Below are 10,156 nucleotides of genomic sequence, written 5' to 3'. Positions count from 1 at the left end.
GAAGGGAAGAGGTAATGTTTTTCATTTCCACTCATGTTGCTGAAGTGATAATCCTCTTTTGCAACAAGCAAAGCAGCCCAGGCACCATTCAAGTCTGCCGGTCCTATGCAGGCAAAAGTGGAAACTTTGATCTTCTTCCCCCTCACGATGATTTGTTCGAATATTGAGAGATTCAAAAATGAGCTAAGAGCACGCAGTGCTTGTGCCGGAACACCACTTCTGGTGCCTTCAGAAGTGGTGATTTTCCTCTGCAGCTGTCAGGAGTAGGAGCCTTTAACAAAAGCTGAGATTTTGATGTGTTCACCCAATTCCAAGAACTAGGACCTTTTTTAAAAAAAAGAAAACAAGTACAACAGTACAAATGTGATGAAAGAGCTAAAATCATGAAAGTTCGCAATGCTGGTGTTGAAAGAGGAGCCCTTTGTATGTTAATGATCTTTCCCCTTCTGCGCCCAACTGCTAAAGGGCAATTCAAGTGCTCCCAGTGCCGAGAAGATGGGAAATTAAACATGTCCAAGGACAGCCACATATTCTGGCACGTTGTTAAAACCTGCCCCACCCTGGGAGGCCACCATGAGGGAGCTGCATTGCTCCAAGCCTCCTTCCTCTCCTCTGTCTCAGAAGGAGAGGAAACAGCTACTTCGCAGCAGTTTCTAGACAGCTGTGGCACCAGAAAGGTTCCCAGATGCTTACGAAAGAAACGGTTTGGATTTCACATGGGCTGGGTACAAGAAGGACCCCAAAGCAGCATCATACATGGAGACAACTTGCATGGAGATAACCATCACTTGTCCTGGATCTCTCCTGTTCACCAGTTAGGAACAGGCTACACACACCCACACCCTACCCTAGTTAGTCCTTGGGATTCGGAATTAGTCGTTTATGCTCTGTTTTGCTGCTCCAAAGCACCACAGCAGCAAGGCCCAGAGCATTTTGCTCAGGGTCAGAGCAGGCTGACATTTGGTCCCCACTACCAGCCCTGCTGACGATCTCACATCCTTGGAAACAGGAATATATTCAGCCACAAGGTCTTCCTTCAAATCCAGGCAGCTTCCAAGACAATGATTGTCCCCGCGGAGCTTCTCACTGACAGATCACCTACTTTTTCTCCTCCTCCTGTGGATTTTGGTGTCAAGCAAGACCAGACTCCCTCCACAACACATGAGCAACCTGCCTCAAGGACAGCCGGGAAGCCAGCGACCTGCATGTTATTGCCAGCTCCTCCACATTGTGCAATCTTGTGCAAGACGCTTCTTATTCCTCAGTGTCCTTTTCTGCACGAATACAGACACGTGGGGCTCCTCCACCTGCTCAGCACAGCCCAAGGAGAGGCTTGGCATGGTGGTGGCACCTTGAGATGCCTGGAGTCAAGAGCTTACAACTGCAAGCCTGGCTGCAGTGCCATCATCTCCAGTGAGCTGCTCCTCCTTACTCCGGTGTCATAAAAATTGCAGTCGGGCCCCATGATAAAATAACTAGGACTCCACACCCATGGGAGTTACAGCAAGGCAGCACCATGGAAGCACGGGCTTTGGGGACACCAGTGGTGCATTCCTTCCCTTTTCCCACCGCAGTCGTCACAGGAATGAGCACAAACGGTAGCTCCAAGCCTGCTTTTAATTTGCGCAGCAAGCCCAGGAACGAACCCCTTTCCTCTGGGCTTGTTTGGCAGAGCCCGTGCAGATCGCTGGGTGGTTTCTCCCCACCTCTGTAATTTCAGTGGGGACCAAACAGTCAAAACGAGACTCCAGGCTTTTCAAACCACAAGCCCTACAGTAAATAAGGGTTAAAGGCATTTCCAGGCATGTCTATCAATTTTCTGGTGACTGTTCTATCCTTGATGTGTTTTTTTCTTTTTTTTTTTTTTTCTGTCAGACAAGCTCTCTGCCCAGCTTCATATGCACAAATAGGTCCCTGTGCAAATTCTTCCCCAGGCTTTCAGCATGAAGCTTTGCACACTTGAAGCATTCTGTTCAACTGGGAATAGGAAAAAGAAGAGGTGCCACCAGGTTGATTTTGAAGCAATAAGTGAATTTTGGTTGTGTTTTACTATGTTAGATTATTATAAAGAAACACCAGAGAACTGATCCCTTTCAGGGAATTTTCACATGCATTATTAGAGCAGTGGAGCCTTGTCCAAGCATTATTGCTTGTTACAATACTGCCAGTATAATTTTGGCTTATTTGATGGTAGAGAGCAAGACTCCTTCCCCCTAACATCAAGCTATGTGCAGAAGCCACATCTGTTAAGTGCCTCAGCCATACAGAAAATCAGTGGCAAATCTGGAAATAAAACCCAGCAGTCCTGAGCCCTTGGGCTGTATCTTATCCATAGTACTTAGCTTTCTAAATGTTTATGTTAAATAAACTCTTTCTGGAATTATTCAACATAATAATTATTGGTAGATAATTGCCTGTAATATTATACAAGTAATAATCATCATAGATACAAAATCAGTTTTAAATAATGTCAGGTCATGACACCACCCAAGGAAAAAGCTTTCCTAGTTTACAAAGCACACGTTCTTGTGTCAAAGGCAGTCAGAGCCAGACCTTAATACCTGCAGAACACAGGTTTCTCTGCAAAATACCCCAATGACATTGCAATGCTACATGCCACTGAGGACCCATTTTGCACCCCAATTGCATTCCCTGTGGCCCCTCTTCACATACAAAGGGTCACCCTGCGATGACAGCAGGAAAAAAGAGACCCCATGTTCAGCTCCCGGGGAACACCAGGACAACAGAGACACTGCAACGAGCTCCCTGATGCAAGTCCATCTGCATTTGAGTTTCTCAAACTCCTAAGAGGAATATCCTCGTTTGGCTCTTTGGTGCGAGCTCTAACACCGAGCCCACCTCTTGAGCTGGGTGTTGGAAAGCTTCGCTTGGTCCTCTGTAAACCCTGGCCTGATTTAGCCTACAGGTAAAATCATCCCCACAGGACCCAAAATGACCAAGAAAACGTGCACCAGAGCCAGTTCTTGCTACACTGCCTGCGTAGATTGCCATTTCTGAAGGCAGAAGGGGAAGAGAGGGATGAGTGACAGGCAAGAAGGGAAGAAACGAGCCTCTAATTAGATGCAAGACAAGTCTACACCACACAATGAGCCCCAAGCTAGCTCCAAGCAGGCTGGTACATCCACACAGCCCACACATGGAGGCATAAATTCCTCGTATTCAAGGTCAAACACCCCTTTCCCCAAAAATACGCAAAAACGAAGGGCCACGAGTGAATGCAGTCACCAGGGCCCTGACAGCACCAGAGGACCAGGGCTGGCTGAGCAGCTAGGCATGCTGTGTGGCACAGGACCATGCCAAGGCAGACAAGGGCTTCCAGCCCTGGGGGGCTTGAGATTCCTGCAGAAGGTCTTGGTTCATGGGATGCCAGCACAAGGCAAGGCAGCATAAATAAAGAACCAGCTGAACCCTCTTCAGTGCACCACCATGAATAAAATCCGATAAAGCTTACTGGAAAAGAAGCACTGATGCCCTACTTAGTGCTCCTGACAACCCAGAGGTCTTCCAAAGCTGCAGCTGGCAGTCAGATGAGAGGATGCCCAAGGTGCCATCACAGTGCCCTCACCACCAGGGCAAGCAGGCTGATGAGACACGGTCATGCCTGCAGATGCTGGGTTTGTGGGTGGTCCAACATGACCTCCCCTGGGATGAATAGCCCACTTGTTCTCCAGATAAAGAAAAGAAACAAAGCGAAAGAGTGCAGAGAGGAGAAAGGGCTCCTTGTGACTGCCCGAGCAGTTCAAGGACACCTCATGCCATGCAGTGGGAGTCATAGGCACCAGTTAGCAGGGAGAGGAGCCCCCCCTCCAACAGCTCCTGACAAGGATGCTGTACCAAGCCAAGGGACATAGCAGAAAGCCTGGCTGGGAACTGAGGAGAGGCTCTTTGTCATGAGGAGTCGCCAAGTCCTATCACCAGAGACACGCAGGGCTCTCTGGGGAACGCTTTGATGCGAGCCGATGACCCCTGAAGAGCTGTGCACCGCCAGTACGGCTTGATTCAGCATGATATTTAATAAAGAGAACAGGGATCCCCCGAGACAAGCCCCAGACTTGCAAGCCAGGAGCAGTGATAGGGTGGCTGGCATTGCATACAGAGGCAGAGACAGCAGCTCAGCACCGATGGGTGCTCTGCAACCACTGCTCCCAAAAGGTTCAGCCACAAAACACTTTCCACGATGGGACCACCGCTGGGTGAGCAATGCCAGAAGGCGGCAGGCGAGGAGTCACCCAGCCCGAGCACGACTCCTGCCTGCAGAACCACAAGCAAGGCAGAGAGCTGAGCAAACTCAGCTGCCCTTGCCCCGTCCTCCAGCCAAACACTGGACTAAGCACTTGGAGGCTCCAGGTGGCGAGGACAGAGCAGAAACCCAACCTGCAGAGGCACAAACCGCCAGGCAGCTCTCAAACCGGTGTGTCAGCACCGAGCAGAGCTCAAAAGGTGCTGCTGGAGCAAAGGCAGGCTCTGCTGCCCTGGTAGCCTTGGCAGGGCCCCTGGCTGACATCATGCTTCCAGCAGCGGGCAGAGCACCCAGCCCCGCTGTGCCCAAGGAGCGCGGTGCCCACGTGGCACCGAGCTGCGTCAGCAGGAGCGTGTTGTGGCGTGAGACGACATTGCCGTGTCCGCCGTGACATCACCCGAGCCCACGGAGCAGGTCGTGCCACGAGGAATTACAACATCCCCACCGAAACCGGCCCAGAGCCAGGGTCACCCCACCGTCAGGAGCAGGGCAGCTCAAAGCACCCATCAGGATGGAGCCAGCATCGCCGGTCGCCTCTTTCCTAGGGGAATTACGTGTCTGCAGACGGACAACAGAGGTCACTGGTTCACTCCCACTAACCCTTCCCAACCACTCCCAGTCCAATATCTCTTGCTCTTCCTTAAAATAAGCAGGGGCTCCCAGGTCATGGCAGTGCTAGCAGTGGAAGCCAGGATGAAAGGAGGTAAAGGTCCCTCTAATAACCTCCCCATGGACTGGAACATCCCCCAGGGGGGTTTGTAATGGCCTGCTGTGTTGGTGATGGGTTTGATGTTTTTTTTCATTGCAATACACATCCTTGCAGATAAACAGGTTGATAACACTTGCTGAGCACACTAGGGATGGAGAAAGTCTCATCCACAAGCTCAATAAAGCTGCGTTTAAAAAGAAAATAAAAGGGGTGTGTTGGGGGGAATCTCTGCTCTGTGAGATTTTCCATTGGGTTCTGAGCAAGGCAATTTAGCACATGGGAAACACCCTCAGGGCACCATTGGAGAGGCAGGGGTTGACCAAAAGAGCAGGAGAACTGCTACCACATCTGAACCGAGACTCCAGCACCCATGCCAGCCCCAAGGAAACTGTTCCTGCCTGTCCTCTGGCAGTGGACACATGGATAAGCCCGACAGCTCTGAAGCCACTGAACATTACAAATCCCCCTTTTTCTCCTGAGGACTTTCTTGACCTGTAGATCTTGGCCTTTGGGCAATGGAGGTCAGCACAGTGGGCATAGGGCTGGGAGCACGTGCTGTGTACCTGCAGCAAGGGGCCCCTCACCCAGGGAATCTCTACAGACCACAATATTTGCAGGCACAAAGCAGGGGACATCAGTGCATCGAGATGACTTTTGTGAGTAGGATACAGGAATCCCTTACTTTGGCTGATGATTTGCCATGAGGACCAGAGAAAACCTCACCAAGGGCACTTTGGGATACAACACCAGGCAAAGACACTGCAGCACCTGACAGCAACAAGCCTCAGACCCATGGCTTCAAGTCCCTGAACAACGCCAATTGCCCTTTCTGCATCACTTCGCTGCTGCAGGCTGGAAAATGCTCCACAAACAGCAGCAGAAGCAACTTCACAGCCTGGATTGAGGCAAACTGGTGCGTTACCCTCTCAGCATGGGAGGGAGCATCACCAGGCAATGGTGAACAAGCCTGTAAACTCAGAACAGGTGAGAAGGGCGCAACAAGGAGGATCTGTACCCTTCCCTCAAACAAGCAGTGATGCGTTTTTAAGTGGATTTAATGTGCTCGGGAAGGGCTGACACAGCCACGGTCTAGACAAGACATCACCTCGGAGCACACCGGTGTATCAGGCAGCTTTAGGGACACACCATAACCCTTTAGCCACACTACAAAAATTTAGATATTGCAGCAACCTTAAGCAAATACATAAAGAGAACAACCAGGAAGACAAGCCAAAGTTTTGAACTGAGCCCTCCTAACACTCAGGATCTGCAGGAGGGAAGAACCAAGCAGGAAACCTGCCCTGTTCCATGGAGCAGAGAGGAATGCAAAGTTTATCCTTCCACATTATTAAGCATATAGAAGCTACATAACTGATAAAACACAACTGATGGGACATTGATGCCAGTAGAATTCCTAGGACCCAGTTGAGGGCTTGTACTGGTATGACACTGGGTAGAGCTTAGCATCTAAGTAGGGCAGACAAAAGTCATTCCTGCTTTATAGATGGAGAGCCGAGGCTCCGAGACAGGAGCACGAGGCCACAACGCTTTCCCAAAACAAACCCTGGCATTGCAGAAATTCACTCTCAGCATCCAGGGCTGCGTGCTGGCAGCTGGGCTGCTGGTGCCAGCCCCAGCCTTGCCCACCAACAAGCTTTTGTCTGGGGCTGTGTGGGTACCTAGGGGCCAGGGGGGTGTTGCCATCACAAGGAAGGTGTAGCTGAAACTTAGGTTACTGAGCTAGGGAAATATTTACATGGTCAGACTTTCCAAAACTCCTAGGCCAGGACTCTCATCGAGGAAGAAGGTACACATTGGGATTGCCCACTTTATGGGCAATTAATGCTAATAAAATACAGTACTTCTAGGTTAATAATCTGTTTTGACTCCTAGCCTTCCAAGGAGACCTTGACAGAAAAATCAATACACAACCCCAGCATTAAAGAAAAACGAAAATATTCACTGATTATCACCCTACAGACTTGCAGCATAAAACAGCACAGGAATATCCTCCCTGCAACATAAACCTCCAGCTGGGAAGTGTCCTTTAGACCCAGGAAACAGAGGAAAGAGGACTGGGTCCCTACTTATCCCTGGCTTCCCGTTATAGATCCCCCATCCAACAGCTGCTCCCACACCAACCATCGCCCCAGCACGGGGAAAAAGCGAGACACGAGCACCACCTGGATATCAGTGCAGCAGGAAAGGAGCAAACCAAAGGCAGGCAAGCAAGGAGTTAAGAAACAGATCAGTGCCTGTCATCAACAACCCTGGATGCGCCCCAAGTCTCCAGTGTTGGTACCTGGGCGCCTACCTCTGTCTCTGGGGTGGAGTCCTCCTAACCACAGGGCAGCCTCGCCTGCATTCCTGCTCCCTGAGTGACAGCTCGGGAGCAGCTCGCTCCAGCCTGAGCCTTGGCAGGAAAAAAAGATGCCTCCTGCAGGGCCAAGTCAGACTCGCCCTGGAAATCTCCTTACTTAGTAGAAACAGGTTAAGGAGCCAAGGGCTTGGCACTGGCGGGTGTTTTGCTGGAGATGTTTAGGAGCGCGTTGAAATTGCCAGCTTGCATCTCCTCAGATGTCTGAGCAATATCCTAGCACAGAATTAGGCAGGTAATAAGGGCTTGAAAGCTGGAACGACCACAGCTGGATTAAGATATAGGCACTGTAGGCCTTTGCTCAGTTCCCTGGCTCACGGAGCCTTCGGATGACATCAGTCTTAGCTTTCGCTTAGTAAAAGCGTTTCTGGCACTGTTTGCCAAGAAAAGCTGGGAGGCAAATGGTGAGAGCCGCTGCTCCAGCAACACTTGCCCAAGTTCAAAGACAGGTCCAGCTGAGGGAACAACAGCAGTCGCTATTGCTAGAGCCAGGAAAAAGACTCAGGGGCACAGGTCCCTGATCCCCTTGTTACAAAGGTGGCTTGGCTGGCAAGGGCACCAGAACAGCTCCTGCCACCACGTGGAGGCACAACGCTGGTGGGTGGAAGCTCTGGGGCAACCACAGGCAGTCTCAAGGGTACCAGATGGTTTCCATCAGCCCTGGGAATGACCAGAGGTGAACAGGGCTGGACCCACCTGCTGGTACCCGTCCAGGTCTCTACCCTCACCTTTCATCTGCTCATTCATCGAAACCATGAGGCTGGCTCTGAACCACCTCCCCAGCAAAGCCAGGAAGCCTCCCACCTCCAGCCCTCTCTGGTCCAGAGAAGAGGGAGGACTCAGCTACTGGGTTTACAGCCTACAAACCAGTTGAGCACACGCAGCCAGATTTTTAGACAACCTCTACAATCACACAACTGCCTGCTGCTCATCCCCATGGAGCTGAGCGAGGATGCTGGTGGTTCCCAGCCCCAGCCTGCCCGCTGGCACTTCCCCAGCAGTTCTAGCACTGCTCTGCTTGCTTTTTAATCAAATCTTGTCCAGCAAAACCCACTTTGCCACCCAAGTGAGCCCAAGAGGAGCTTTATCTCACCTGTCTCAGCTGTCTGTTGTGCAGGTTCCATTCCCTGCCAGAAGCCTGGCTTGAGCAGCATCATCGTGCCCAGATAAACCCAAGGAGTCAAGGTTCAGGTCATGCTCCCTGCAGAAAAGCTCCAAGTAAGCAGATTCCTGCAGCACCCTGCTCTGCCAGAGCTCTGCTCTCAAGCACCAGCACCCCCCATCCATCCCAGCTGCCAGTCCATCAGGGCAGCTTATTAGTCCTCGCCAGCCCCTGTGAAGCTTGCAGATGACATTAAGGGGTCCCAATTGAAAAACCACTGGTTTAAGGGTATGGATGGATGCTGACACACGATCTTCTTAGTGCAGCTTAATGAGTTACTGATCATCAGCCAGGCCATGGTAGCTCAGTTCATTAAAATGCAAAATAGGAACAACTGCAGTAATTTGATCACTTGCGATCTTCCACACATTGCCTTAAACATGTTTTGATTCAGTTTCCTCCATAAGTAATGCAGTGAAACTGCTGCCAGTTTTCACAAAGTGCTTTGATTTATATATATGAGGAGCATAAGTTCAGAGCATATTTCCTCTTCCTGCCTTTTGACTTTCTTATCTATTTAAGCTTGTACAATATTCACAGTCAGAACTGAATGACAAAAGGAGCTCCCAATCTGGTTGGTCCTTCCAGCCTTATCTTTTTCATAACTGCTTCAGTCACAGAAATTGTTTCTTCTTTGTCTCAGCACAACAGCAGCTGAAGAATCTCCAGAGAATGCAGATCTCATCCATGGAGCAGGAGTTTAATTCAAAACTTTCCGCTCATCCCCATCAGAGCCACATACCTAGAGCACCAAGTTCTTTGACTGCATGGCACTATAACTCTGCTAGCTCCAGCAGCATCAGTCTTCCTCGACCACCATCCATCATGAAGGGGCTGCTGGGAAGGAACAATTGCATCCCAGGGGCTGAGGATGAGCACAGCAGGGTACTGGCAGCAGGAGTTATCAGCAGTACTGAGCAAGGCAAAGCAATCACTCAGGTCCCAGGTCCACCCAGGAGCAACAGGAAACAGAGACAAACCCACAAGGTAGCTTTAAGGGGTCCACTCAGGCAATGGATTATTTCTGGCACAGGAGACAGAACTTGTAACACACACATCTACAGCACTAGCTCAGAGTCCAGGGCCTGAGCTTAAATAGATTTCCTGGGCCTGTGGACAGATGGAGAGGGTGGAGACCCCAGCTGAAGCTGCCTGGGGTCATTAAGGTCTGTATGTGCCCTGACAGCAGGCTTTCTAGATAAGGTGAACGTTTCTGCAGTTGAGTTCTTTCGTGCTTGTTGGAACCACTCACTCACAGGAGCGAAAAGGATTCAGAGGCAATTCAGCTTCCCACTTCCTCGATTCTCTCTGACCAAATTCCCATTACTGTTCAAACAACACGCTCAAGAAACTCCAAAGGCCTGCTCACAATGTTCATAGAAGCAGTTCCTGGCATTTATAAGGCACAGCCCTGACGTACACCATGCAAACCCTCCATGTTCCCAAGTTTGAAGATATTCTTAATCCAAGCAGCCTGAGTTGTGACTAGCAAGGACACCTACGTGCTTCAGTCCTGGTTCAAGCAATGTGGTCCTGGCCTTGGGGATGCTGAACCCTGGCCCTGTAGGTGGACAAGGACCCCATCAGACCTGTAAGGATGTGTCTGGTGCAGGAGCTTTCAGCAAACCATGCTCTCTCGTCACATCA

General features: G+C 50.5%; 1 long non-coding RNA gene across 1 annotated transcript; it reads right to left on the bottom strand.

The window, feature by feature from the left end:
- Window positions 1-332: 332 nt before the first annotated feature.
- Window positions 333-9,580, bottom strand: LOC121059786. Its single transcript, XR_005814621.1, has 2 exons — window positions 8,441-9,580; window positions 333-1,977 (listed from the first exon to the last, which is right to left on the bottom strand). It is a non-coding gene; the product is annotated as an uncharacterized LOC121059786 (long non-coding RNA).
- Between the last annotated feature and the right edge of the window lie 576 nt (window positions 9,581-10,156).

This window comes from Cygnus olor, chromosome 25 (genome assembly GCF_009769625.2).
Source record: "Cygnus olor isolate bCygOlo1 chromosome 25, bCygOlo1.pri.v2, whole genome shotgun sequence".
Classification (NCBI taxonomy): domain Eukaryota; kingdom Metazoa; phylum Chordata; class Aves; order Anseriformes; family Anatidae; genus Cygnus; species Cygnus olor.
This window is presented reverse-complemented; position numbering and strand designations above follow the sequence as displayed.